The sequence below is a fragment of the Chinchilla lanigera genome, unplaced genomic scaffold (genome assembly GCF_000276665.1).
Source record: "Chinchilla lanigera isolate Chin_1 unplaced genomic scaffold, ChiLan1.0 scaffold00030, whole genome shotgun sequence".
NCBI classification, from domain to species: domain Eukaryota; kingdom Metazoa; phylum Chordata; class Mammalia; order Rodentia; family Chinchillidae; genus Chinchilla; species Chinchilla lanigera.
Genome location: NW_004955431.1, coordinates 9,745,240 through 9,752,919, shown reverse-complemented (window position 1 = coordinate 9,752,919; position 7,680 = coordinate 9,745,240).

Below are 7,680 nucleotides of genomic sequence, written 5' to 3'. Positions count from 1 at the left end.
CCTTCTCTGCTTTTGATATCAGGGTAATACTTGTTTCTAGGAATGACTTTGACAGATTTAAGGCAATCTCAATCAAAATACCATATTGTATACCTCACAGAACTAGAGAAAACATTCACAAAATTCATTTTGAACCAGAAAAGACTAGAAGAGCAAAAACAGTCCTAGGCAACAAAGGCAAGGCAAAGGGCAAAATGTATAGTGAAATAGGTATTGTGAAATAGGAAGAAATTGTTCCAAAGAAAGGGGAACTAAAGGGGCAGTGGGAAGGGGGAAAAGGAAGGAAGGGAAAAGAAAAAAGAAGAGTCCATACTCTTAAGTGAAATAAATCATAAACACATGTTAAATATCACATTGTTCCTGTGGTGTAAGAAATGGAAACAGTAAACAAGGACCAAAATGTATAATAGATACTGTGAAATAGGAAGAAAATATTCAGTGGGAAGTGGTACAAGGGATGGGGGAGGGGAAAAGGAAGGAAGGGAGAAGAAAAAAGAGAATAGAAGGAAGAAAGTGGAAAAAAGCTTTTGTAAATAAGGAGGGGAGGAGGAGTTAAAGGGAGGAGAGGGGACTGGGGAAAAAAGAATCAAGGTATACATGTATGCAGGTATAAACTCCCTTTGATGTATGTGATCATTATGTATATTGAAAATGTACTAATAAAATTAGTCAAAATAAAAAAAAAATTAGTTGAATCAAAGAAAAAAAAGTAAGTGGTTGTTCGCTCAGCTGCACCTGGGGAATACAGGAAGCAACCTTCCTGCTTACCCACTTGGTATGATGAATGCATGACAAGGTGCGTGCATGTGTGCAAAAATGTCAAACTAGGTTTTTTTATCCACAAGTTTTGCATATACTTACCTGAGCATCATAGGGAGTAAAATACACCCACACCACTCTACTGTTGTGTAAACATGGATTTTACTATAATGGAATTTAAATGTGACTTGAGGTAGCCATGCCTAGGGAAATCTGTGCACTCACCCACTTGGCAGATGAACAGCAAGGTATATACAGAAGATCCAAATCAGCAACAGGTGAGTTTTAACCATGAAATAGTCATTACTCAATTTCATTGCGTTTAGGTTTTTTTAAAAAAGTTTTCTTTTGATTTTTCTGGTAGAAACAGCCCAATTCAGTACAAAGACATATGAAAAATCAGATTTGCAAGTTCTGGAGGAGATCCAAAAGTGAATCATACATGGATGATGATGATAATGACTTTGATGTTGGCCATGTGAGCCGAAGTTTCTGTGACAGTGAAATGGAACAAGAATTGACTGATACATACACAGGGAATGCAGACCTCCTTGATTCAGATAATGAAGAAGACAGCAATGTGAGTGCGTAATTGACTAGTAGAAATGGTACAAAATGGTAAGGAAACAAAATGGAATGATCAAATGTTAGAACTATGTCCAAAAATATAGTGGAGATCGTAGCAGGGGTGAAATCTATTGGATGGAATGCCAGCACTGCCATTTAATATTGGAAATTGTTTGTAACAGATGAAATGCTGTAAGCTGTTGTGAAATACACAAATGCTAAAGTACAAGTAAAACTTTCTGTATGCACCAGTACTCAAGAATGTATTTAGTATGGCACCTCACTAGCTGAACTGAAAGCAGTCTTAAGTCTGCTGTACTTAGCTGGGCTTTCTCATGGTAATTTCATGGGCTTGAGGTTTGTAGGATAAGAATGACATTGAGGATATTTGGCTTCCTTCAAAAAATTGCCTGAGATTTGATCACAAAACCACCTGACAAGAAAGAAAAAGAACTGATAATCTGGCTGATATCCACTCATTGTTTTGGAGATTTGTGAGTAATTTTCAGACAATTTACACACCATTTGAACACATGATTATTGTTGAACATTTTGCAGCATTTTATGGGTTGCTGTAGCTTCAGGCAGTATATTTCCCCCCAAAACTTCAAAATTAGGCATACAGATTTATGACCTTGTAGATGTGAAGACTTATTATGCTTTCACTTTAGACATTTATCCTGGAACTCAGCCACCAAGGCCTTATTCATGTAGTGGTAAACCAAGTGACGTGAACAGACTTGTTGCTCCCATCTCCCAAATGAATCAGAATGTGACATTTGATAATTGGCTTACCAGCTTCCAATTGATGTTATATTTGCTAACAGAGCGCAAGTTGACCAATGTAGGAACTGTACCTACAAGAACAAAGCAGAAATTCCCAATGAAATGTTGCAATTTCAAAGTAGAGACTTACATAGCACAATCTTTGGTTTTCAAAAAGACACAACATTAGCTTTGTGTTTGCAAACAAAAAACAAGGTGGTAATGCTGAAGTCAACATTGCACCGTAATGGAAAAACTAATATGGAAATGTCAACAAAACAGAAGCCTGAGAAGGAAACTTTCTACAAAGAAAACAAAGACAGGATAGATGTTATTGATGAGTTATGCAGCAACTATGCTGTCACTTGAAACACAGAGCATTGGTTAATGGTTATATTTTACTCAATCCTAAACATGAATGGCATAAATAGTTTGATAGTTTAAAAAGAAAATAACATGGGAAAGATTTCATGGAGAAATTTTCTTAGCAGACTGGGACTGAAATTCATAAGAGATCATTTACAGTAGAGGAAAAACAATGTTACTGCCTAGAGAACTACAGAAAACAATTGTGGAGCACACTTGTGAGCTGATGGCACAGCATCACGAAAGTGTACCATGACAATGGGAAAACCAAAAAGATTCACTACAGTAAAGGACAGAAATGGGGGGAAAGAGAAAAGAAGGAAAGGGAAAAAAGATGTGTATTTATACACAAGATAGCTAAAATAATTGTACTACTAATTTCTATTAGTTCATTGAAAGGAACAGTTAGTGCTTATATTGTTTGATCAGTTTTGCATTACCTATGTCTGGCAATCTGAGCAACTACTTTGAAGATAACAATATGCAATCTAATCATTGTTAATTTCCTGTCATCTTGATTTGAAATTCTATATCATTTTTATTGTTTTCTTCTCTCTTTAAAATAAAAAATGTGCTATCAGTGTAAATCATATTTGTGTGCAGAACGTGTAGTTTTTATGTGTAAAGACTCCCTTGGGTATGAGAGTTGAAGTAAAGGTTATTTCTGTGGTAGACTTCTGTTTGTGTTTACATTGTAGTTCACATAGGATTTTATTTTTGATGTTATCTTGTAGATTTTGTAAGCAAGTAAACAGCTGATATGAAAGTGTTGATGTCTATTCTAAGCACTCATTTCATATTTCATATTTTATTTTATTGATACGCTATTTTCCTGCTAAGTGCACATCATATAATATAGTAGGAAGCTCCTGACAAAACTAAAGACAAGAAAGATTACAAAAATGGCCTGCTACATAGAAAAGGAAAGCTAAGCACATGTGCTATCAGTATAAGTGAGATTGTTCAGAGAGCATTCAGTTGTCTTGTGTGAAGATTACCTCAAGTGCGACAATCAAAGCAAAAGTTATTTCTGTGTAGCGTTCTATTGGTATTTTTATTGTATTTCATGTAGGAATTTACTTATGATGTTATCTTACTCATGATACCTAAGTTTCATAAGGCAATATATATAGCTGATGTGAAAATCATATTTATTCTAAACACACAATACATATTAAGAATTTAATACTTTATTTTATTGCTCTATTATGTTCCTGTTAGCTACATATTATATAATGTAAAAAGAAAGTCCTGAGAAAATGACAAGATATCAAGTATGTCCGACAACAAGTCCAGGAAAGCAAAACACATTTGCTGTCAATATAAGCAGTGTGTGTGTATGGAACATGCTGTTGTCATGTGTGAAGGCCTCCTAAGCTGTGATAATTGAAGTAAAAATTATTTTTGTAGAGTTCTATTGGTATTTTCTTGCAGTTCATACAGGAATTTATTTCTAATGTCATCCTTTAAAGTTTGTGCACCAAAAACCAGTCAATGTTCAAAGGTTTTATGCTTTTTTTATAAACATATATTAAAAATTCAATACTTATTTATTTATTTTTTATTTTTCCTACTACTCATTGTTTAATATAGTAAAACTCATAAAATTAAAAATTAATAATTCATCAATAGAAACATTCTAAAGAATACATGTGGCCACAGGACCTTCTGCAACCAAGTCAAATCTCAGTTACCATGATTTAACTTTGTTTGAGCTGTTTAGGTTGTGATGGAAATTTTAAAAATTTAAAAATCAAGTAGCAGTCTGACACCATATTAGGACAAAATAAGATTATGCAACTCACCACATGGCATGGTCCGTTAGACTCACTTAGCCTTGACTGACTACTCCCAGCTGCAAACCAGAGATAACATGACCCAGCTCAGTTTGACTGCACCCAGCCGCACGGCATATACTTTCTAGCCCCAAACATACCCTGTTTGCTAACTTGTTTCAAGGACTTTCTGCTCAGCGATGAAGATTAACTGATGCTACCCAATAAAAATTCACCATGCTTTTAAGCTTTTGTATCCACTGCTTACAAAACCTATATAAATGAAACCCAAATCCGGCTCTGGGCTGATGCTTTGCAAGTGATTTCCCCCATGAGCTCATCGGCATAATAAAGTTGTTTGCCTTCCAGCTCCTTGGTGCAGAGCATTTTCCACTCGGTTTGGTACCAGTTTCTGTGACAGGGTCAGTGCAGGTGCTCGTTTCAAATCCATCTCCTCCAATAAATTAAATTTTATTTATAGTAAAGAGTCAAAAAAGTAGTATGGTATGTGTCAATTACATAAATAATGAAAGAATTATGTTACTGTATTTTTCTGTATTTTGTGGTGTCTGTAGTATTTGCCAACTTTTTAAACTTGTTCAATATTGTATTCTTTTCTTACAGAAGGATATCAAAATTGTAAAAGCAGCAAGAACCATGCAAGTGGGAACTGCTTAGGCTGAAGTGATACTGAGATGAGCAGAAAGCAATCATTTACATTTGAAAACGTATAAAAGGCCATTTTTAACCTTCACTATATGTTACTGTGATGAAACAAAGGCTCAAGGTTTTAAATCACACATGTAAGAATCAACATTTCACCCAGCCAGAGGAAATTAATGGAGACATATGAAACTGCAAACCCATCACTCCTAATCTCCCTCCTTAGAACATGCCCTGTCACATGATCTAGCAATGCAGTTTCTAGGTAAAGTGTGCCTGCTATGACTTACACAAGCAGAGCTATTTCAATCATGTACCCTGTCCATTTTATTCTTAGATGATTATATGGCTAACACTGATAATTTTCCATTCCATGTACCTCCATAAATTCCAGATTTATTTACGTTAAACTATCTGGACAGTCCAAGTGTATCCTGCTAAAAGCATATGATAGATAAGGACTCTCTCTTATCTTTCCATCAGTATATAGTTTGGTCTATTACTTTCATTCTATTAATACTTTTGTTCTCACTAATATAGATAATACAGTTGGGGTAACTGGGCTGCACCCCTTCACTCATCTGAACCTAAGCAACAGCTATGACCTACACCCTGGCCTTGAACTCGCAGCAATCCTCCTGTCTCAGCCGCAAGAGTGCTGGGATTACAGGAGTGCGCCACCATGCTCAGCGGGCAGGGGTTGGAATTTGTAATCAGACAACAAAATTCTTTTTAGAACAACTGAATTGCTTTAAGAAGTAATACATCTAGAGTCAGGATAAATCCCGCACAGTAGATTGACAAAGGAAGCACAAAAACAAAGTAGTCAACTTTTGTGTTAGGTTACTTTTCCCACTGCTAATGTTAATTGCTGTTCTTTTGCTGTGATAAACTGTAATGGTGAGTACCACAGCTTCTCTCAGTCCTATGAGTCCTAGTAAATTGTGGATCCTGAGTCTGGTTTGGGGACACTGGGCAAACTCCCAACTGGGTGTTCCCTTTATCCTTTTGCTTTTTTTTCATATCTTTCTATTCACAACAAAATAAAATTCAGTCCCAATCTACTTTTAATAAGAGGAAATTGGAGCTAAAAATAGAAAATGGAGGTAAAGTGAAGAAAGTAAATGTAGAAATGTTTGCAATAAAAAACTTGAGAGAAACCTACCGTTAGGATTGTATTTAGGGGCTGGGGATTTAGCTCAGCGGCAAAAAGCGCTTGCCTGGCAAGCGCAAGGTCGTGAGTTCGGTTCCCGGTACCGGAGAAAAACCAAAAAAAAAAAGGATTGTATTTATTCATTCAGTCATTAAAACAATGCTTACTAAGCACTTTTCATGTATCTAGCACTTGCTTGAAAATGGGGTAAGAATGGGCTTCAGAATAGAGCTGGGTATGTGGGTTTATAGTTTGTAGAAAGCTAAAGCTATCACAGCAGTGAACTCCTGGCAATTTTGAGTGCCAGAGAGAAAATTTGTGAAAAACATAAGGTGTTTTTTTTTTGTTTTTTTTTTTTTTCCTGTTGAAGCATCCACAGGCATCCACCTTACCCTGCCTCTACAATGGGAAGGAGGGGGCACACTCCCACTTTTACCCACATCAGTATTTCATTGTTTTGTTCCTGGGACTAAGCATTTAATTGTAACCTTGTCTGGGACCTGCTTCCCGGTCAGATAGGGGCACGTACTATCCAAGCCCCTTGCACAGCGGTGGCCATTGCCACCATGATAACCTGCTAAGAACGCGAAGTAGACCTGACCAGGAAGAAGCGAGTTTGTGCTGGTTTGCAGGTGAGTTGATGGAAACTGAGTGGTTTTCTAAGAAGAATGTGAAGGGCTGAACACCTATGAGAAAGACCTTGAGGTGAAAATCTCGCTAAAACAGAGGAGTCAGGAGGACAGTCCCATTCTGCACAGCTTTGTAGCAATCATCCTCAGAACTTCTTAAACACTGTTGTTTTTTTTTTTAACCAAAGTAGTCTATAAGTGCAGTGTGAAAGAACCCTTTGATAAAACAGAAAATTTCTGTATTATTAAAATAGTGGTTGCGTTTGTAATCACATATATGTATGTGTGTGTGTATATATATATGTATAATATATATATACACTTTCCAAGTTTTGTATTATTAAGGATTACAGCATGAAGAGAAGACAATATCTTTAGTGATTGTTGGCTCTGACTCTAGCCAGACATTACCCACCTTCTCTTTCTTCAGTAGATCACCTATTAAGGCAGAAAAATGTGAAATGAATTGCTGGTAAAACCCACTGAAAGCCAGGAATTTGTTACTGGACGTCCTTGATTGTCCTGGGGGTAATTCCCACTCCAGAGCAGCTAATGCTTTGCTGGTAATACGCAGATAGTTTGGATGAAAGGTAAGACCCAGAAATGCCATCCCCAGAACTCTCAGTTCTTGGTGTTGGTTTATCCAAGACTGATTGCCCAAATAAGCTGATATTTTAGCTGCTGATCAGGATAGCATCATTCATCATAACTTTCAAGTATGCAAGTTCATACAGAGTTCATAATCAAGGGCACTATTCATAGGCAAGATAAAAGAAATAAGAAGAAGATAGACCTGCTATTTTATGAGACTTGGTAAAAAGACACCAAGAGTTGTGTCTTTACAATTAAAATTTTCAAACAATTCTTCCAAGAAATTCTTTGTTATTTCCTTGTATTCATTTCCTGAACAGCCTGTGTTACTTAATATTTTTTGGATGTTTGGATTTCTAATAGCTGTTGTTTTTTAAAAAATAAAGTCATTTTTTTCTAGAGCAATATAAAC